This window comes from Meleagris gallopavo, chromosome 15, assembly GCF_905368555.1.
Source record: "Meleagris gallopavo chromosome 15, MGAL_WU_HG_1.1, whole genome shotgun sequence".
In the NCBI taxonomy this organism is placed as follows: Eukaryota; Metazoa; Chordata; class Aves; order Galliformes; family Phasianidae; genus Meleagris; species Meleagris gallopavo.
In genome coordinates, this window is record NC_139418.1 from 2,993,643 (window position 1) to 3,016,176 (window position 22,534).

Genomic DNA, 22,534 nt, shown 5'->3' on the forward strand with positions numbered 1-22,534 from the left:
ATTTAAGTATGAAGTACAGATTTAATTAGTTTTGTGGATGTCTCCATGCTGTAAGACAGAAGTTTAGTTCAAGAAATATTAGATGTTCTCATCTAATTTTTGCTCTTTAAAGCTTTGGAAGCAAGATTTTTTTTTCTTTAAAGCATCACCGAAATCACCAAGAATTTATTTGCCAAATAAAGCAACTGTATCAGTCTACTTCAGTCTTATCTTTAACAGCATATGAACTGGTGCGTATCAACGTTTAAAGCATTTTGAAATACACAGTGGTATTTTATAACTTCAGGTTCTGTATGTAAGCCCAATACTTGCTCAATTTTACGGTTGAAACTGTTTAGAAGAAAAGGTTTACAAAAAAAAAATCAGCAACGAGATTTCTCAGGTGGGATGTTTGCATCAGTTCTACAGATTAGATATCTCCTGCAATACTCTGATCACCAACTAGCATCTGAGTTTGACTGCTATCTACTTTATTTGATTCATGCACTAGTAATTACGTTCAATTCAATTCCCAAAGAGTGCAACCTAAATTTGGAGGCACTTATGACCAGCCCTATGCAGTGCCTATATATACTGTAACTATACCTGCTCAGTCCTAATCGGGTCACTCTTTTCTGCACACGCATTCTGCCTCAAAAGAAAAAGGATCTTGCAAGAGCTGTTGAAGTTTTTCACCAGTACCAGACGGATCCAAGCTGTGTGACAGCCAATGCCTGCCTTCCTGTAGGACCTGCAAGGAGACTGAACCCAACACAGAGAAGGAGGCTCCTGCTGCCTCACGGAACAGCAGGGTAGCTGTGGAACAATAAAATGAGGCTTGGCCCAGTGAAGTGAAAAACATTAGTGATGATATTTTTCTTCTGAAACAGCCATTCTTTATTCTTCCCAAAATATGCCATGGAAATAAGTGGTACCCAATTCTCACTACAATGCTTCCTTAACAAACTCTAAATGTTAAACTTAAATGAGAGGCATTTCATGCAATCTGAAAAATATTCAGTTCAATTAAAAATAATTGATGCATGGTGAAATAATTCTTCCCAAAGCTGCTGTAAAATCTTCAAAAAATAAAGCTACTTAATAATTTTCATCTCCTACAGGCTAGAGAGAAGCATTATTGCATATTAAAAATTGGAGTGTGGTTTTCCCAGAGGTAAAAGAAAGTTATTAAAACAACCTATTTATTGTTGATATAACTATCCATTTGTGCTACACAAAAAGTAACAATTTCAGTACATTAAAAGAAAAGCTAATTAAGGCATAATTAGTATTTTCTATGTTTTGATAATTAAGGGTTAGTTGGCTATTTCTTCTTAAATTCCTTTTTGATGTACCCCGACCAAGCCTTTAATGAGCAGCTAACGCTATTGAATCCCTGATGGCTGAGGAGTTTAGTGACCACTACTACATTACTTCCATTTATCACTGCCTCTTTACCTATAAATTAAAGTAGCCCTGTAGCTATGTTGATCTACTTTATATCAATTTCTTCATCCATATCAGCTGAATATGTATGGCATTAACCTCATTTACTAGTTTGGAAAAGCTGAATTAAAATGAGATCTAATTTCTAGTGCACAGAACAATTTCAAAACTGCCTGCTAATTTCCACCATCTGTCAGTGCTGTGATCTTCACCTCACTGTAATGAAATAAAACAGCATATATATTTTACAGCTCAGAAAAGAATAATCATTCATAAGTGTTAAGATATGATTAATCACAAAGACACCAGGACACAGGATGTTTTATGAGATGCACCACAATCAATCAACGCCTTCGCTTGCAAAGATCCCCGCTGATGTCAGAGGGATTCCCACAGATCTCTGAGTCTCAACCTGCACAGAGTGAAAGCAGTCAGATCCTCATAGCTGTGGGCTTGGTTTGTTTCTGTTTGTTGTGGCTTGCATTTTTTTTTCTTTTTTTTGCTAGGTCATGCTTCTGTGTCTGCAGGCAAAGTAATCAAATATACATACACCCAAGAAATATCAAACTAACGTGAGTCAACAGAACACAAGTACCCACGTTATGCATTAGAAGACAAACCCCTGTTCTGTGTTTAGATGATACTTGGTTACATGTGTTTTTTGCTTTCAGCTACTGCAAATAACAGAGCAAGGAAATGATATTTTTCCTCCCCTCTTAACACGCTGCAGTCTAAATTTTAGACCCTCCAGATATTTTTTTTAATCATAATGCAGATCTACCTCACATGTCAAGCCCGTAATTTAAAAGCTTTAAAAACACAAACAGATGCAATCCTAAATGCTAATAAAGTAACATCTTCATATTCACCACATAAATAAAAAAAAGTGCAGGATACAGTAAGATGTTCCATTTGCATCCTCCACACCCCACTCTACTGTCATGCTTCAACCTGTACATGTGAAGACTTCTTGTGAAACAAGAATCCAAAACTTTTATGCAATTGTTCACTCTCGCTTGTCCTAGTGTGACAAAGAAATTGGATGTCATACATTGCACCTGACAAAGATGCCAGCTATCTCTCTTCATTTTTACATGAGGCTATTACCCAGAAACAAAATTACCTGGATTATAACTCCTACTTTCTCCTCTCCCACTTGTGTCTCTCCCACTTTTATTTAAAGCTAGAGCAAAGGAAAAGCATGGCTTAGCAGAACACCCTACTGCCAGTGATCTGCACTGCAGGAGGTCTCTCTCAAACTACTGCCATCCAGAACATACCAAAAATACCTGCAGAATACTCTAAACATACTAGGGCTACTGCTGGCTTAGAAAGAGCAGAACACAAAACCATGAACTGCCTTACGGTGGAGTAAAGGAGTTTTTACCCAAAGGCATTTTAACTGTTAAGTTTTGAGTTACTTAGAGCAATACCAACAACTGATTTTTCATACAAAAAACACAACCTTCTAAGCATAACTGTTCTGATTGTGGGTCTAAAAATGGCTCTGCCTATAAAAGCTGAGAACAGAGCTCCAGCAATAACCTTCAGTGAGGCTCTGCCAAAGAGCACAGCTCAGTCTAAAATACTTGCCAATTACTGATGTCATTTTCACCACGCTACCCTCATCTGACATGAGAATCCTTCCAGCTTTGACCTCTGTGTTTGAAGAATGGCAACGAAGGAACAAACCTAGATAAATAGCGCCACATGCTGTACAAAGCACACATGGCAAGTACACGACTGTGGAAGATGCAATTCTTATTCTGCTAGAATGAAAAAACAGTGAAAGTAACATAATGTACAGTTCTATATCCTAATTCTATAGCCTATGCAATGCCAGAACATTTTAAATGCAATTTGTTTCTCTTCTACAGAACCACTCTCATAATCTAAATAATATTTGTTTTCAATCACTTCTCTCTTTTTTTTTTCTTTTTTTTTTTTACCAGCTAAGTACCATTTATTTCACCATTCACCCCAAACCTGAATGTGCAAAGGAACTAACAACAAGAACTTTACTTCAATACACATATATATACTAAACTTTTCTCCAGTTCAGAAACGTTATTAACTAACTTAGCTAAGCTGAACTTCTTACGAAGTATTTACTAACAAAATGTTTCCAGCAAATTACAGTTTGATTTCCTCTTGACAACTTCACACTGCCACTAAGAGACAGAGCCCTCTGTCCCATGCTGTCAGCTGCCAACACAGCCAATCCCCAGGAGGGAGCTGGGAACAGACGTGGTTTGAACTATGCTGGGGAAGGTTACAAACCCTTCCCACTACCTCCTCACCTCTCGGATTAGCAGGCAGCCTTCTGTGCCACCTTCCTGATACTCTGTTGCATCAAGCCCCACATGTATTGTAAGTGGCACTTGCTTCTTGCAGAGAAACACAGAGTGAGTGTTGATATGAAGATTTCCACCTATCACAGCTCAGAAGAAAACAGAACAGACGAAACTTGATAGAGCTATACAATACCAAAGAACCCAGTGTAGTTTTTAACAGGAATATAATAATATATTTATTCATTCACTGCTCTATTTAATTCAGAAGATAGCATTTTGATGTATTATTTTTGTACTGGAAACACAAAGGTACTTGAAGTATATCACAGTATCACAGAAGAGATTTCCAAGTTTCCTATTTTTCCTTAGACAGCCAACCCTGGTGGACTATTTACTAAGAATGCACTTATTTACTGAGCCAAAGTTCTTCTATAATGGGCTTGTTTTTTATAGTATGCACAGATGTAAAAACGAGTCAATTAATGAATAAAATTAATATACAATGCGCTCCACAATTTTGTTCAACTATTCTGCCTTCTGTAACCATTTTCTGCATGCAAGTGTATGATTAACTGGTGAAATATTCCTAGAGATTACTTCAACATGGCTGAAGCATGCAAAATTTCCATTACACATTCTGTAAATAAATCCATTCAAGCAGTCTTGAATATTTATATAAGTATGTATTAAGTTAGTCACTTGATACATGCCTGATATTTCTGCTACCAAGTGCAAACCTTTTTATTGTTTATTTGTAAATACCTGCCAGCAACACACTGCACCATGGGATTTACAACTGTGAGGGTAGAATGCCATCTGCTGCTATACTTACTGCTACAGCAGGACAGAACAGAAGAATCATCATACAAGTGCTGCCTTCTGGTTTCTCTGAATTGCAAAATGTATGCAATCACTTTATTAAGAATTGAAAATGGAAAAAAAACACAAGTGGGAGCTCAGAAGCATTTACACAGTTCTCACTGTAAGATCAGGTAAAGTAATGGGATACGGAGCACAGAATTCTATCGATGCAAATGGGAGGCTGTTATATCCAGCCTATGAGAGCAAAACAAAAACAAGGAAAGAAAAAAGGAAGCGTAATTAGTGTAATCCGACTGCAAACTAAATTATGCTGGTACATACTGTAAGCAAACCATTAAAAATGGACATCTTGAAAATGCATTTGTAATGGACTAGACTTGCTCAAGGTCTAGAATTTAGAAACAGCCCTTGAAGGGTTTTGCACCCAGGCAAACCTTCCACTTTCCTGGGCTGGTCACTGACAACGCACAAGTCATAACCAAAAGCAGAACGTGGAATCTGATACAGTAACAGTTTGATTCATGCCCACTTACTGAGAGGAGAAAAAAATACTACCATCACCACCACCACCACAATCTTCTCTTGAATTCAACCTACAGTTTTACACTGAGCCCTTTGGGTAAAAGCTAATTCTTTCTGATCTAATTGCTCTTCAATAAATCAAATGGAAACATTAGGCAGCACTTTACTCGATAACAAACCATTTAACCTTGCACACTGAATGCAATCACAGAGCTCGTCTTATGGTTATTCAAAACACATTGCTGAGCCAGATAAATTCAGAGGCACTGAACTCAAGGGTGGCTGGAAAATGTACAACTTCTGCATTTTATCTCCTGAGAAGGGAGTTCCAGCTGTGCACTGCTTTACCCACGCTGAAATGCTTTCAGCCTTCCCCAGTGAAGGACAAGGAGCTTAGGCAGTCAACCTCCCAACAGTGTTACAGCACACTGCACTGTACTGACTGGACTTCACACAGTGAGAGCCCAATCAATCAGAATAGAAAACCATAAAATCAAAATTCTCAAACCTGATGGAAACCAGACAAAGAGACAAAATAATCTGGGAATCAGAGATCAGATTAACACCAAATACAGCCACCTTGCCTTTGAATTGCCATCGGTAGGAGTTCTGCTAGTGGAAATACCAGTAAAAACGTGCTGTGTACCTTTTCTTAGCACTACAGAATCGTGCCATATTTAAAAATAACAAACCAGCTTTGAGAATTGAAAGGAACACATCATTTTCATGAGAAGGCAATTCAGTATAGTGTAAAACCATTTTTAATTTTAAGTAAGGAACTATACCACGAAGCTGAAGTACAGTTCAAACCCAAAGGGATAAAGGGATTCTTGAGATTGGTACCAATCACCAAAAAGGATACAGCACTACAGCAGTAAAATCAGATCTCAGTCACTGTCACAATTCTTGCTAAAGATTTGCTTGGGGCTCCCAACAGAACTCTCAGTCTTTCCCAAGATCAATTGATCTCATCTCACTGACATTCTCTTTATAACATCTATATTATGACTGTCCCCTACAGTTAAGGTGAATTAACTGCTGCTTCTTCAAAAATGCATCTTACTTTTCCCTCTCTCGTACTTAAAATGCAGAAAAGCTAAGTAATGAGAGAAATACAGTGGAAACCACGTAAATGAGTAACTGTCAAAAGAAAAGAACTATTAAAAGAATAAATCTTGTGTACCCAGCTGTGAAATATAACACAATATAGCAGAACCCAGCTAAATGTTTGAAATAAAAAATTGAAATGCAAAGTAACCTAAAATTGTTTAATGAACATAGCTGTTAAAATATTAACTCCTTGCATGCTTAAACTTAAGAGCACGCTGACACCACATCAGTAAATTACACACCTATCCAACCGACCATACGCTAAGCCCCACAGCTTACGTGCCTCAAGGTATGCTGTCAGGTCCATTTCTGCACAGGCCTGTTCTATTTTCACGTCACTCTTTAGAGCAGACGTTACCTTTGAGGTGTGCTGAGGCTGCTTCCCCACATACGTTTTGCAAAACTGACCCAAGAACCACAGAATTGCCAGTTCTACTTTTTCATTACTAGCCTGTGCTAACTGGGCATCCACCAAAGGCGTCAGCTGAAACAGCCTTTAGGAACAAAAAAAGAAGAGACGTTTTCAGGATGGACTTCCAAGTCAAATGATATTACCATAGCTAATTTCTTTAGGAACCCATCAGCCATTTTTTGTTTGCCTAAGTATCTTCTAGGATTTTGTTCTGCTTAGATGCTAATTATGCTAATTGACCACTATTAAACATAAAACATCAACATAATGCTTTTCTAATTACTTTGTCACTTGAAATTTTCCTCAGATGCATATGCAAATTTGTAAAATACTTTCTGTTCTTAGATCATTAATTCCTCACTGTAACAAAAGCAAATTGAAAGTGCAAGATAAGAGTTGTCTCAGGATCCCTGAAAATTGAAGCTATTGTACTCAGAGATTAATTTTTATATGCAGTATATGATGCACTGCCTCTTAAAATACCCGTACAGTATTTTCTGATCTAAATTCTTAAATTGTACACATCTCTTTATCAGGACTGATTTCAAAGAATTAACTACAGCTTGAATCAGCTAAGAGTAATTTTTTTTCATATTACTTTATTACATTTTCATGTTCTTCTATGATCTGTTCCTTGAAATCTTAGTTCTGTAACGATTCAAAAAGTTATTCTCACTCTTTCCCAATACTGAAACAGTAACTAGATCAGCAGTCAGCAGGCCACTTCATTTGTAAGTCTATATATGAAAACATTGTATTATTAATAAAAACATAGTAGGAGACTGCTGACACCATACAGCTCCAGGGTAGATAAGGAATGCAAGAAACAGGAAAAAATGCAAAGCTTTTTATCCCATTATAGACTGCATGCCTTTTTTGTGTGTTAGCTAGCTGGTGTAAATATCAGGATCAACGATGCACCCCCTTTTCCATATGCTCCTGTGTAACATAGGTAACAACGGGTGTAAACAAGGATCAAGCGTTTGTCACATCCTTTCTATTTGCCACAAAGTATGTATGTGATTTGCAATACTCCCTAGCATACTCCTTAACCTCAAAGTTTGCATAATGGAGACTGCAGCACACACATTTTATAACTACAGCTGCCTTTTTATTCCTAGTTCTAGTCTAAAAGTTACCCAAGCTTTCCGTGGTTGGCTAGCAGCTCCTCTATACTCCTTCACTTGCAAGACTCTTGATGAGTACAAAGGAAATAGCACAGAAAATGGTAACCACAGCTCATAATCAATAAAATTAATACTTGTATAGGAATATAACAACAAAAATATCCAGTAGCTATCCGATCATATCTCAACACCGAATATGGCAAGAGACATGTTTGCCTTTAGGCTTCTTCCATTCCTCTGCAGCAGAACTTTGACATGATAGCCTCACTGAGCCCTTCACTACTCAGGATGGTGACAGAGGAAAGATCACACTCACTGAAATGGTTGCAGTCCACAGAAACTCATACAATTTTGGAACACCCACCATCCAAACAATGGACAAAGACAGTCGAGTTCAAATGTTTAGTGATACTAAAACATCACAAAATCAGAAATAAAATCAAGCAATACTTACCGACAGGGTAATTCTCCACCCACAGCATCATGTTCATCAGTGCCAGTGTGCATTAATCTTCTCCCCACAAAAGTACCCACAAAGCAGACAAGCCATGCCAGACGTCCTAACATTAAAAAGAAAAGAACAGTTTGTTATGTACAAAACACTTCCATAAGGCATCAGAACTTTCTTAACGTATCAGACCATAGAATGCTCTCAAGAGAATGGTTAAGTTTCTCATCTTCTCAGTCTTAAAACCTACCCAGAGAACTCAACCAACATTGTGAAGAGAATTGACGCATAAACTACCACAGCTTACTAAACTGGATGCATTTATATACAAAACAGCATAGAATCAACTCAAAATACAAATCACATACAAACTCAAAAAACAAATTCATCCTGCTCAAGATAGAGCATGTAATTAAATCTAGTATCTTCACAGCTACAAGTTGTTTCACAGGATACAACTGTGGTGCAGCTGCATCTACTTAACAGCATCAGGAAACAGTTGAGACTTTCTAGTCTGCTTACTTTCCTTGCTCTATTTAAAATAATTACTTGTAATGTCCAACTAATATCTGAAGTCTTATTTTGAATGCGAAAAATCATTTGTACAAAAGAATATTTTTATTCTGTTAAGTCAAGTGTATTCTTAATGAAAAGAATTTCTAAACCACTTCATACTTTCAGAAGTCTCTCCTTCATACTACCCCATCATTCTTTCCAATCTCGCAGATCCTTCAGTTTTTGTATTTAGCATGCGCCATAAAGATGCCAAACACTGAAATCCAGCTTTCTAAGTATGGAATCCAAGTTTACAAACATCAAACCAAAAATTACTTGGGCCTCTGTTCTGCTGGACGCTCACTACTGCAAAGTCTGGATTGTTTTAACCTCTCTGGCAAGTTAGGGTGTCATACTTTTATAATCTTTGACCTACTTCTACCTACAGAAGCCAAGCAGATTCCTGCTTCAGTTTTTTAAGCTTTGAATCCAGCATCTAACAGTATCGTCTCTCAGCAAGCAGTGACAAAGCTAAGATCCAAATGGAAAACTAACATACAAATCTTACAAATTTCAGGACATCTAAAGACTCCTTCCTCAACTGAAATGCACAGAGACAACAGAACACTAAAGCTACTTTTAGACTCCATCTGGCAAAAGGTACTTTGTAATGAATTCCAACAAAATGAAAAGTAACAACACAGCTGAGACAAATAAATTGGAACAGTTTCCATGCAGGTTGCATCAAGTTACAAATAAGGGTTCTCAGTAAGTCTGAGATTTACATTAGCTAGATTTCTTACCGTCATTACTAGGATTTTACCAAATGATGACAGCATAGCTTACAAGAGTGAATACAGCACACTGATTAATCAAGTCTTCAGAACATATTTTGAAGTTTAACATAAACAAAAAATTACAGATAAACAAATGAGGTCACATCACAGCCTTAAACCAACATTCTATTTTGAATATTTCTGTGTACAAGTGGGGATTGCTATAAGAACAGTACCTGTCAAAATCTCTGAGGTTTTGTTTCAAGTTTGTTTCACATTCTCTGATAAACTACTCTCCATTCACACAACATCAGATGTTACTCAATTTTCTCACATTAAGCACAGCTTTATTTTGGAAAACCCAGAAGTGAGAAAGCAATGAATGCTCTGCTTCCTAAGCTCCTTCAATGAGGAACCATTAACAGTTCTGAGATGTTCCAGTATCCTTGCGACCTGAACATGGTTTTATCACATGACAATTCAATATAAGTAACTGTGCTTCAGTCACAGATCCATGGCACAGTGCATTTATACATCTAAGCGCTGCAGCACAAAGAACCTCATGACATAACAAAGATGGGGTGATCAAATACACACTAAAAGGTAATGCCAGATTTGGAATAATGCAGACCATTTCAAGACAAGTTTGGGTTTACCTTAAATCTCAGTTCTATTTTTTAAAATTACCACAGAAATACATACACAACAAGATCTGGAACACAAAACATTTTGAGACAAGGAACGAGTGTCAGCTTTTGAGATGAGATACGTGATGAAAACTCCAAACCATCTTCATGCATTTTTGCTGATCCATTTCCAAATAATGATTATCTGTAAAGGCAGTTGACACCACAGTCCCACAACCAACATAAAATACAACATTTCCAAGCAAAACTTCAAACACATCATAGATTAACAGCTGTTTGTACTGCAATTTAAGACACGGAGAGATTAACACCATCACTAACTGAGCAGCTGAAGTGTCTAAGAGAACACTTAGAGCTCAAATTAAATCAGCATTAACAGCTACTAAAGAATAGCTCTTTGAAGATAGTATCAAAAAGCAACTATGAAGTGATGCTGGTCTCTTCAAACACCATAACAATCACTTTGGCCAATGATCTTTCTCAAAATAAAAACCCACATTCTCTTATAAATGGCAGCAGCTTGCTTTTAGTTACATGATGAGATGCAATTTTCTGGTGACAGCCCTCTTCCCTCAACAACAACTAAAAGGTTTTAACTTCTTCCCCTCTTTTAGACCCTCAGTACTTAAAATGCATTTGCTTTTGCAGCTACCTAGGCAGACAACATCTTTTCTTTTAGAAAATAATTATTGCAGTAATAATCTGTAATTATGGTTTATAACAGCAATAATCCCAAAGAAATGAGTCATTACCATAGATCACGAGTAATCATTAACTACTGCTAATGACCCATTTCTTGGGGATTATTGTTTTAGTAAACCATGACCACATCACTATTGATACTGAGAGCAAGACAGTATAATAAAATGGGATCTTAATATGGTATTAACTTATTTTGCAACATTAAAAGCCATTAAACATCTAAATTTAACTACATATATCTAGGGGATGGAGCAGCTATTGTTCTCCATGAACACAAATGTTCTGCTTGCACAAAAGAAACACAAAATTTAAACTGCATCAAATATTTTCTAATGCATAAAGGCACAGTCCCCAGAGCACCGACACTGACAGATTCCAACTCATTCCATCCCCCTGGTCCCCCTTTTTGGGTAATGCAGTGTAAATTCAGACTGCAGCCAGTCAATGAAATCAGGACAGTCAGTGGAAGTTCTCCCACATAGAAGTTGTTGGGTGCATAGGAGAAAGTGAAAGGTTTTATATGCATCAATGAAAAAATAGCTCCTAGATAGAAGGAAATCAAAATATTTGAATTGTCAATGGAAGAACAGCAAAATATATCATAAATATTTAAAAGCATGCAAAGAAACAGCTGTGTAACACAGTAAGCTGTCTCACCTTGTCAAAACATTTTTACATTTATCCATGTAAAGATGCAACACTTATAAGATAATTTATTAAGAAAGAGCCAGTAGCTGTAAAGATAAGTGAAGTGAGATACAGAGCCCTGAAACAGGTACCCAAAAATACATTAGAAGTGCTACTGATTTTTACAACTTATGCAGTAACAATTAACTTCAGTTTCTTGGTAGTCTGGTAATTTATCTTAACAGAATTGTTTAATGTAAGCTAGAGTTTTAAACATAAGTTTAGTTTTTACAGATGGATAAATGCAAGAAGAAAAAAGTTAAGATCTTCAATTCCAGAAAACGCTCAAATAGCAGCTGGCTCCCATTAGGGCACCCGGGGCACTGATAGCTTGATTTTCAGAAATTTAAGGAGTTGTTAGAGCTCTCATGCCTATACTTTAAAGATGGAACAAGATATTAAAGGTATCAACTGTCCATCTATCTATTTAACATAAAGACAACCAGTGAAAATGTGGTGCAAGGTCACTTGGAACATGAATTTTTAGTTCCAGAAAAGATGGAGAGGCATCTGCCATAAGATCATTGTAAAATCATAAATCTTTCATATGCAAGGATGTTTATACTGGCACATAAAAGAATCTAAACATTAAAGTAAATACTAACCTTCCTGGACTCTGATTTCTAATGGATTCCTACTAGAAGAGTGCAATAGTTTTCAGTAGTTTTGTGCATTTTGGTCAAACAACTGTCCAAGAAGTGTACAGGTCTTTTCACATCCACACCTGCTAACTGTGTAATTGCTCCAGTTGCTTGACAACTGTAGCTGTATCATCCAGTGGATCTTCCAGGCCACCTCTAGAACAGAAATAAAAAGTAACCACTTAATCACATTGCCCCAAAACTCCTTCTTTGCTTTCCCATCCGGATCTTGCCCAACTGTCACTGCAATGCTGAGCTGTATGTAACAGCCATAGCACCTGGTGTATGCAACAGACAGATGTAAGCTCTCATTTTAAATACACACATACCCCTGCCCACCCCCCAGAACAATATTCTATTTGTGCTATCTTCTTAATGCATAGCTTAAAATGCAAAGAACTACAAGGCAGATAGGAGATTGAGATTGGCAGCATGAACGCAAAGGTAAATCCTGAAAATCTGAGGTCCTTTGTGCCTATGCCTGAATACATAGCACAACAAGCAGCATATTTCTCACAGGATGACTGTGGAAAAGAATGGAATACGTAGCAGAAGTGGATTTTGCACATTCATCAAATTAAGTACAAGACCATGATATCAAAGCCAAGAAGTTTCAGTAAAATTCCATGCAGTTGCTTTATAAATGTTTATTATGGGTTCTGCTACAAGAAACACCTGTAACAAAAGGAGTAATAGCTCTTCCTGTAAGTTATAACTGTATATATAACTGTACTTATTACACAAGTCACAGTAGAAAAAGTTTATTCATCAGCAAGTTAATCTGCTGCAGCACAGGCAATGAACAATCTGTAGAGTCTTTGGAAGTGTTCCAGTGGGTACAGATAAAGCATCATATTTTTATGTGAAGGAATGTAAGCATGACTGCAAGGTGAATACAGAACTCAGGAGTCAACCAGATAAGAAGGCTGTGAAAATAAGTCTATATTGAACTTTAAAACCCAAAAGAAACAACAAAGAAAGCTGAAGTCTCGGTGCTGGGCTCTACTTTAGGTAGAAAGGCTATCGAATCAGTGAGCACACTGACCGTGGAACACTTCAGTAGGAAATTACTTCTTTCCAGATAAAATACATCTCAGTATTAAAAGGTTTACTCACAGTATGGATGGAGGTATCTTCTCTTTGGCTTAGAGCCCACATGGCTTATGCAGACTGGTTTCCTCTGCATGTGGACATATTAAGGTGCCCAGTGCTAACAGCTAAATTTTGAAAGATATAAAACAGCTGGGGATCCTTCTCTGAACATAGGGCCAGCTGGGATGGCTCCTTAATGAAGGATGATATCATCACCTATACTGGCTTGTAAGGAAAATTATCACTCCAGAAAGCAAGACCTACTGACAAAGATACCAATTAATGTCCTTGGAGCAAACAGAATTCTTGATAGATCAGCTCCCAGATATCCCGTGTTACTCAAGAACTGTCTAGACATTTACTAACAAAGACTATGTTTGATACTGCTATTGAAATGCCATAACATAGGATCTTCATCACAAAAGAAAGTATGACAAAGTCAGAAAGATCCAACAGTTAGAGCTGCAGGAGGTTACAGCAGTGCCAGGACTGTCTTAAGAATAATACAGAGTGCAGAAAAGTAGAACAGAAAATATGACTTCAAATGTCAAGGAAGTTTAATCTGCCTGAGACATGGCACAAGAAAACCAACTGCATGTACAGCAAGCTGCTGCTTCTTCCCGTTTCTAGCTTTGGACACAACTCTGAGTCATTAGGAACCTTTGATGTACCTCACGCAGGTCACACCAACAGCAGCTTAGCCACTAAAAAATGAGATGAAAAGAGATGCACGCGTGAGATTTTGGCTAAGTTGAGACAAAAGGATAACAATGGTGAAGCTGAATGTACTTCCTCACACAAGCAGACTAAATGTATCTCAGCTAAAGAAAACTGAGAAAGAAAAGCAGATGTGGCTTATTCTACAGTCTTGCAGCCTGACACAGTATCTCACTAACAGGCATCCATGAAAGCCCTCAGAAAAAACTAAATCTTTTCAGTAATCTGAATGTACTTTTTTTCTTTATTCACTGTATAATAGTGTGGACTATAAGGCACACTTAAGCTATTTAAAAAAAAAAAAAAGAATTGAGCTAAGAAATTGTTAGCCAGCCCACTTCAATCTTGGCACTCCAGCTTGTACTGTGCTGTCTTAGACTTTCTTATGTATGGAGTTTGCTGCTTTCCTCCATCACTCTAAAACCCACAGCACTACAAAGTGACTCATCAAGCAGCACATATAAATAGGTCACTGCTGAAAAGGTAATACCTAACTTACAAGGGCCGCTCCAAAAGTAATGCCTCACATTTTATTATGTTGGCTCACAATGTCAAAAGTGGATGGTGGTGGGATGACAGAAAAGGATAAACCTTCCCACCAATATTCTGCGTTATTCTGTTGGCCTGTGACAGATGGCAGCAGCAGAAGGGCAGTCTGACACAATTGTATCTATCATGGAAGTTCATACGAAGCAAAGGTGTGGGACTGAGTTCCTCCAAGTGGAAAAAATGGCACCACTGACATTCAGCAATGCTTGTTGAACATTTTCAGAGACCAAACAGTGGATATAGCATAGTGAGGAGGTGTGTTTCAGCAGTGGTGACAGCGATGTCAAAGACAAGCCATCACTGTGACGTGTTCACATCACAAACTGAAGAGCATGTAAACCAGCTCATCCTCACAAATTGGCCGACTGCAACCAAGGAGCTGAGTAGGGAGCTGAACATCAGCTTCAATGCACTGGAAGCAATGTTGGCAACACTGGAAAGTTGCCAAGTTTGCACCAGGAGGGTCCCACAACCCCTACACATGAACAGAAAGACCACCACATGTATATTTGTCATAAACTATTGAACCAGTCTGAGGCTGAAAGTGACAGTTTCCTGGATCACACATCACCACCGGTGATGAGATGTGGTGTCACTACCAGTCGGTGCCAAAACTGCAGCCCATAGGGTGACAAGACATGAATTTCCCATTCAAGAAAAAATTCAAAACACACCCCCAGTAGGTAAAGAGACGTGCACGGTCTTTGGATCAGGAAATGGGTGATCCATCTGAACTTGCTGGAAACTGGGCAAACCATCAATTCTGACTGATGCAGAGTGACACAGACTAAGAGGAAGGCTCAAACTTCCAGACTCATGCAGATCATGACCTTTCTCCTGCAACATGATAACACCTAGCCCCACACCAGTTTGAAGACCACAGCCCATTGCCAATCGTGGCTGGGAAGTCCTACCACAACCACTGTACAGTCCAGACTCGGTGCCTTCTGACTTGCGTCTGTTAGGACTGATGAAAGATGGACTGTGTAGGCAACATTTTCCTAGCAACACCACCATCATAGCAGCTGTGAAACAGTGGGACACCTCCACCGGTGCAGATCTTTACAAGCACAGCATGCAGCTCTTGTTTACTGCTAGCAAAAATGCAGAGCTAATGGTGGGTACCAGGTTCCAAAACAGCGTTTACTAACTGAGAATTCTCTCTATCAAATAGTGCTAATGTGCTCTTCAGCTCTCTGTTGTAGTTTCCATGGAAATAAACAGGAGGCATTACTTTCAGAGCAATGTGGGTAGAAGGAAAAAAAGGTTTTTTTTAAGAACACAAGAGACTGCAAGAGGAATTAGAGCTAGAATCAACCTTTGATTTTGACCTGGATTTAATAAGCAGAGCAAATAGTATCAATCAAGTAAGATATTGCCCTGGTAATCAGAATCACAGTTTTAAACATAACCAAAACGTAATACACTGATACAACTGAAAATTAAGCATTCTGTGTTACAGTTCCAACAGTTGCACTTGTAAGTTTACCTTACTACTACAGGAACACACTCCAGTCTGGAAGTAATATAAGCTTTTGTTATCTCAGGTGCATAAGTATCTAAGAGGTGGGGTTCTGCTGTTCTCACAAAAGGTACAGATGCCACCATTCTTTGCCACAGAGTTAGCAAATAGTGAACGCTATTTGGAGCAAACTCCCAGTGCTATAGGAAACCAAAACATACTTCTGTTAAAGCACTCCAGCGTGAGATTTTACTTGTGAAATACAATGCTTTTATTTTGAGCAGTTTTATTCACTCACCTAAATACTGAAGGACCCTGTCAGAATTGAGATGTTATGGAACACACCATAGACCACGCTCACAGTTACTGCAGTGCTGCCCACAGACACTCTGGCCTACAGGAGCAGTATCCTACACCTGGGTGTTATCTTCCACTACTATTCTGAAGACCAGAGAAAGTTTCCAAGGGAAACAGTAAAATAACAATCACAGTATTACTCAAACAGTGGGCACACCCAAAAAATCTGTAAGATTTTTAAATAGTGTGAGAATCTTGATCCTGTCTTTCAGGATCAGGTCTTTCCTCTCTGTCTTTCTCAGGCATGCAGGGACCCCTCATAAATTTAGACACTATTTTGCCCAGTTTCTGAATCCAACTTAGCAGCTTAGCATATAGGCAACTGTACACATACATGTACACATTTATTTATGTACGTGCACAAAAATTTAGAGACACAAAGATGCAAAACCAGAGCTTCAAGAATCTAGTCAGTGTAGGCACTAAGTTCAAAAGGAAGCACAGGTTCAGGCATTTTAGAGCTGGACAGAGGGTCTAGTTTGCCTTTTTTTTTTTTTTTTTTAAAGGGTAAGGACTAGAGCTGGAGGATTAATGTCTAGGTCCTATTTCAGTCATCTATTTCTCCTTTAAACCCAGTCCCATTACAGAACTCTGTAAGAATAATGGGAACCAGTTGCAAAGATTTTAGAAGCAACATCGCTAATAGTATATTTCTATGTGATTTTAGAAGCTGCACTGTTAATAATACATTTCTATGTCAAGTCAAGTCAAGTCTCACCACATCCTCAAAAAACACCTACACCAACAAAGCAAATCAGGATCTACTTCTTTGTCTTTCAAGAGTAGAACAGAACAGAAAACTTCAGTATACTTTCCTACCTGCAGGCCAGTGATAGTATAATTTGCTATGAGCTGGATAACTTCTGGGTAATCTGCCACAACTCTCCTAGTTGATAGTTTGTCATCTGCTGAGCCAAGAACCAACAGAATTCGTAGTTATTACTGGGATCAGATAAACCCTAAATTCAAAGAAGCAAGTTTTTAAAAAGTTAAAAGTTTAATCTAGTAGAATTTATATAAGCACTGTGGCTGATGAGGTGACAATTTCATTTGCACAGCATTTCTGCTTTATTTTGAATAGTAAATCAAAGCAAACAGATGGCAGGCTGAAAGTGCTTTTGATAGATACAGTAAATTAATGACAAATGTGACAGGCAAAAACAAGCCCACAGCTGTTTCAGCATTTCAAATAAACAGAATCACAAATAGACAGATACCTGTGGATTTTCGAGTGTTTGTTTCGCTCCTTTGATTAGATTACCAAGATACCTGGCACCTTCTGGATTATTAAATAAAGATCCCCTTGTAGAAGCAAACTGAACTAAGCAGGAGAGCACATAAAGAACAAAATAAATGTAAGAATAATATATATATATATTTTTTTTTTTCAGAATAATATTATCTTATTCCTTGAATCAAATGAATCTACTGTGTCTGTAGCACATTCAGTACCTGAAGATTATTCTTTCAGCAATGTCCAGAAGATCCCTGCAGACAATTATGGCTCAGTTTTAAAATTATCTTTTACGTTACAACTTCATCAAAATAATTAGGTGGATGCTTTCTACATAGCAGAGCCTGCTGAAATTCAGGGGTTTCAAACACTTTCAAATTTAGAAATGAGAACTAAAGGCCAAAGTTTAAAGAAGACATTGTGACTGGGCACTGAATCAGTACCTGTGGGACTCATAACTTATATGTTAATGCACAGAATGAAACAGTGTCATCTGAACAAAGTAAAAATGTAAAAAAAAACAAAAAACTATTCTCATTATTTTAGTGTAAATCACTGTGTCACTTACTAACTGAGACAACATTGGTGGAAGGCAATGATACAAATCAAAAAACAGGTCCAAGGTCTCTGGCTCCAGGAAGACTAAAGGAGAAGATAAGTAGGTTTTATTATTTTCTGCCAGCAATAACTAAGAATCTTTAACAGAATCATTTCTATTATTCACAAAAATACTGTGAATATTCATTGCACAATATCACATAAAACACCATTCTCTCTGTACTGCATCTGTCCTACAGCTCAAAGAATATTTCCCTGAAATTGCACATGATGCAGAACACTCCCAGATGCCTGCAGAAAGCTGTTCTGCACCAGATGTAGGTAACTGTGATGTCTTTGGGTTGCTACAGCAGAACACTACAACAGGCACCAGACAATAAGGATTAGTTTGAGGCATATGTAAGCAAAGGCAAGTCTTCAACTAAAGGCCCACAGACTACCCTAGAGTCTGCAAGCATATATTTTCGTAGCCTCACAGAAAAGAAAACTTTAAAGACTGAATTACCAAGTCACCATGGAAGCATACCAAGCAAACTACAGCACTGCTTTCTTTCACAAAGAAGTAAAAACAGCGTAGAAAGAAGATCACTGATAATTCACCATTATGCAGTCCCACAAAAGAAGTAACATTTGAAGTTGTTCTGTTTATAAGCACTATATATTTACAGGCAAAAAATAAAAGTTAATATGCTTACACACTGTTTGCACTGAATGAGGAAAAGGGAGATCCTTCAATGTAAAATTTAAAGTATCTGAAGTATAATCTTGGAAAAGTCTCTTAGCCAATTACAGTCACTTGAACAAATTCAGCCTTTCATCATTATTTCCCTGCTTGCCACACATATCCAATATGCCTCATGCTGTGATAAAAGCTTACAGTACATTAAGTTAAAAGGAATGGAAATGGATGAAGAATAATACAGTTGAAATCAAAAGTAGTATCAAACGCTACAGTGTCATGTTACACCAAGTAGGGCAGCAAAGATGGGGAAAAGCTGGCAGGCAAGATGCAGGAAGAGTGGCTGAGATCCCTTGTTTTTTCTGCCCAGAGCAAAGCAGACTGAGGGCAGCCCTCACAGCAGCTGCAGCTCCTCACAGGGAGCTGAGGGCAGCACTGAGCTCTGCTGTTTGCACTCCAGAAATGGCATGGAGATGTGTTGGTCGGGGTTACAGGAAGGGTCTGCACCAGAGGTGGTGGGCACAGCACAGGCTGCCCGGGGCAGTGGGCACAACCCCAAGCTGCTGGAGCCCAAGAAGCATCTGGACGCCACTCTCAGACACAGGATGTGGGTGATCCTGTGTGAAGCCAGGAGTCAGACTGGATGATTCCTGTAGGTCCCTTCCAACACAGCTTAGTCTGTGGTTTTAAGTAAACCACATTAAAACCTCCAATCTTTGTTAAGGGAGACAATGTAGAAGCTTTGTTAGAAGTAAAGCAGACTTCCAAACAGGTTAATTTGGCAGGAAGAAAGACAAATTAGCCCACAAAGAGCTCCCTGTTGCTAGTGCTAAACTGCCTTCATTACCCAAGGTAATGAGCTAGCTTGGATGTATCCATACTGTAGTGCCATCTGTACTGTGCAATTTTATGAAGTCAAAGCTTTAGAGTCTAAAAACCAGAATGTAACGTAACACTCCTGCTGCCTTCATTAATGAATTCATATTCTAGTGCAAACAACCACATTTAATACATGATTTTCTCAGCAGGAAGAAGAGGAAATAAATTAGACATGCTACAAGTGCTGTACCTCTTCAAGGTGTTCTTATCTGAGGGATGAGAATAGTGTTCAGTGTTTAGTCCATCTGATTTACTGTGAATACCTACGTTACAGACCACACTCAATATTTGTCTGTAAAAGTAATAATAGGAAAAGCGTGACACAAATAGCAAAACATTTCCTAATAACTCATCAGCAAGAAAACTACACGTAGAAAATATTCTCTATCTACAAGTATTGTGACAAAAGAAGTTACACAATACAGTGGGTATAGAATGCTTACAATTGCTAGCAACTCTGATCCTTTCTTACTTCTTCTCCAGCTTCCTGGAATCTGCACAGTGTGTAGGTCATCTGCAGATTTATCAGCTGAGTTTCCAATGGAATCCAAATTAAGACAATTTAGTACAAGTTTCAGCAGATGCGCTGCTAGACTTCGTTGCCATTGATCACAAAGGGTTAAAGGTTTTGCCAAAAAAACATCTTGTCAGGTGACCTGCATAAAACATGTTTTAAAAACAATTTTGAAAAGAAACTTCAAAGTTCACAGCAAGAGAACACATACTAAGAGGAAAAAAAAAAAAAAAAAGTTATCCTTAAAGACAAGGGGAAAAAAAAATCACTATTACCACCTGAGGTACATCATTCACATGAAGCTAAAGCTTTAAGCCTTATAAACAATTGTTAAAAGCCCAGTGAAATAAAAATTTAAAGTACTTACAGATAAGACAGGGCATGTGAGTGATAAAGCCTGCTAAAATACTGTTAATGCTCATTGCAAAAATTAAACTGTAAGGTTTCATGCTTTGTGGTTACTCCAGACAGCGTGGAGCACCTATCATATACATCATATGGGAAAGGATTAAAGGATTATGTCAGCAACTGGTGATTTTTCAGTTCAATGCCTATGACTGTCCAACCTGCTAAACAACACAATTTCACTTAATATACTCACATTACTCCTTTGCTACATCTAGAAAACCTCACATTAAAAATAATAATAATAATAAAATGAACAGTCTGAATGTAATCTGAATTCAGCTATTTGCAGTATCTGTATAAATACAGCTGTCTCTGTTGCAGTAACAATGAAAATATAATACATCTGTAATGTCAGAATAAAAAGGTACTTGTTAAGCAAAACAAGCTCTTGGGATTCAGAAATCTACACTGAACACACAGCAAGAACACATTTTTATTTATTTCTGACTGTAATAATGAAAATTTAATATTTTATCTTAAAGAAAGTTACTGCTTCAAAATTACAAGCACAATACAAAGGCATCAAAAACAAACCTCAAATTCCCCAGTCACTGATGTGGTTCCTTAACACTGTAAGGACACATTTTGTTTAAAAAACTGTACAATAAATGCAGCAACTTTGTATCATAATCATCTGCTGCTTACTTGGATTCCAAGTCTCATCTCTCAAGGTGATCAACAAAACAAAGATAACAGGAATCAAAATTAACTGTCATTAGATGCCTTGTTAACTCTGCAACAACTACTGCATGAAATCAGTACTGACATGAAACTCACTTGGCTTTGATATCAACCATTTTGCTGCCACTCCTCTCCTAACTTCTAGGCTCTTGCATGCTGCAATTATTTTAATGATTTTTAATTATTATCTGAGTGTATTTTTCAATGCACTACAGGTGCCAATAAATATTTCTAAAATCAGCTTCCTATACTAAACTTGGCATTATAGAGATGCCAATTATAGTTTTCATACACTTCTGTCCCAATAGCTGCACATGATGTCACTCTGACAAACCTCTTCACATGTCAGAGGCTACAAAACCACCTGCAGACCAGCTGAACTTGAAAGAAGCTAGGAAGGGCGATGGCAAAAGTACAAATATGGGGAGGCATGGCAGGTTGATTATATCACCTTGCCACGATCTCGTAATGGTAAGCGTTATGTGCTCACCATGGTGGAGGCAACAACTGGGTGGCTTGAAACCTATGCAGTACCCCATGCTACCGCCCGAAATACCATATTAGGTCTTGAGACACAAGTCCTGTGGCGACATGGTACCCCAGAAAGAATTGAGTCAGATAATGGGACTCATTTTAAAAATTCTCTTGTAGATACCTGGGCTAAAGGTCATGGCATTGAGTGGATTTACCATATTCCCTACCATGCACCAGCCTCAGGTAAGATTGAACGATACAATGGGTTGTTAAAAACTATGCTGAAAGCAATGGGAGGCAGTACATTTAAGCACTAGGAGAAGCATTTGGCAGAAGCCACCTGGTTAGTCAATACCAGAGGATCTATCAATCGTGGTGGTCCAACCCAGTCCAGCTCCCTACATACCGTAGAGGGAGATAAAGTCCCTGTTGTACATGTAAAGAATATGTTGGGAAAGGCAGTTTGGGTTATTCCAGCCTCTGAGAAGGACAAACCTCTTCGTGGAACTGTTTTTGCCCAGGGACCTGGGTCCACTTGGTGGGTGATGCAGGAAAACGGGGATGTTCAATGTGTACCGCAAGGGAACTTGATGTTGAGGGAGTGCAGTCAGTAATTCCTTGTGCGTGTGTTTATATTTTGTTTGTATATATTAAGCATGATGTAGTGATGTGGAATAAGGGGTGGAATGTCATGGTTTCATGATTTTTCATTATCAGTATTCCAATCATAACATCATGCAATGCACTGGGGGTTTGACTGCTGATGCTCAAGTTCCGGGTGCCTGTCCAGAGGAGAAGAAGAGCTACATTTCCCCAGGGGGC

General features: G+C 38.1%; 1 protein-coding gene across 1 annotated transcript in view; it reads right to left on the minus strand.

Moving 5' to 3' along the window:
• LOC100539369 (ran-binding protein 17) overlaps positions 1 to 12,007 on the minus strand; it is a 128,042-nt gene extending 116,035 nt beyond the window's left edge. Inside the window, exons 1-2 of the mRNA XM_085236427.1 lie at positions 10,134 to 12,007; positions 8,167 to 8,272 (exon numbers count right to left, since the gene is read on the minus strand). The gene's annotated coding sequence lies outside the window, so the exon portion shown is untranslated. The remainder of the gene's footprint in view (positions 1 to 8,166; positions 8,273 to 10,133) is intronic.
• Positions 12,008 to 22,534: the final 10,527 nt, after the last annotated feature.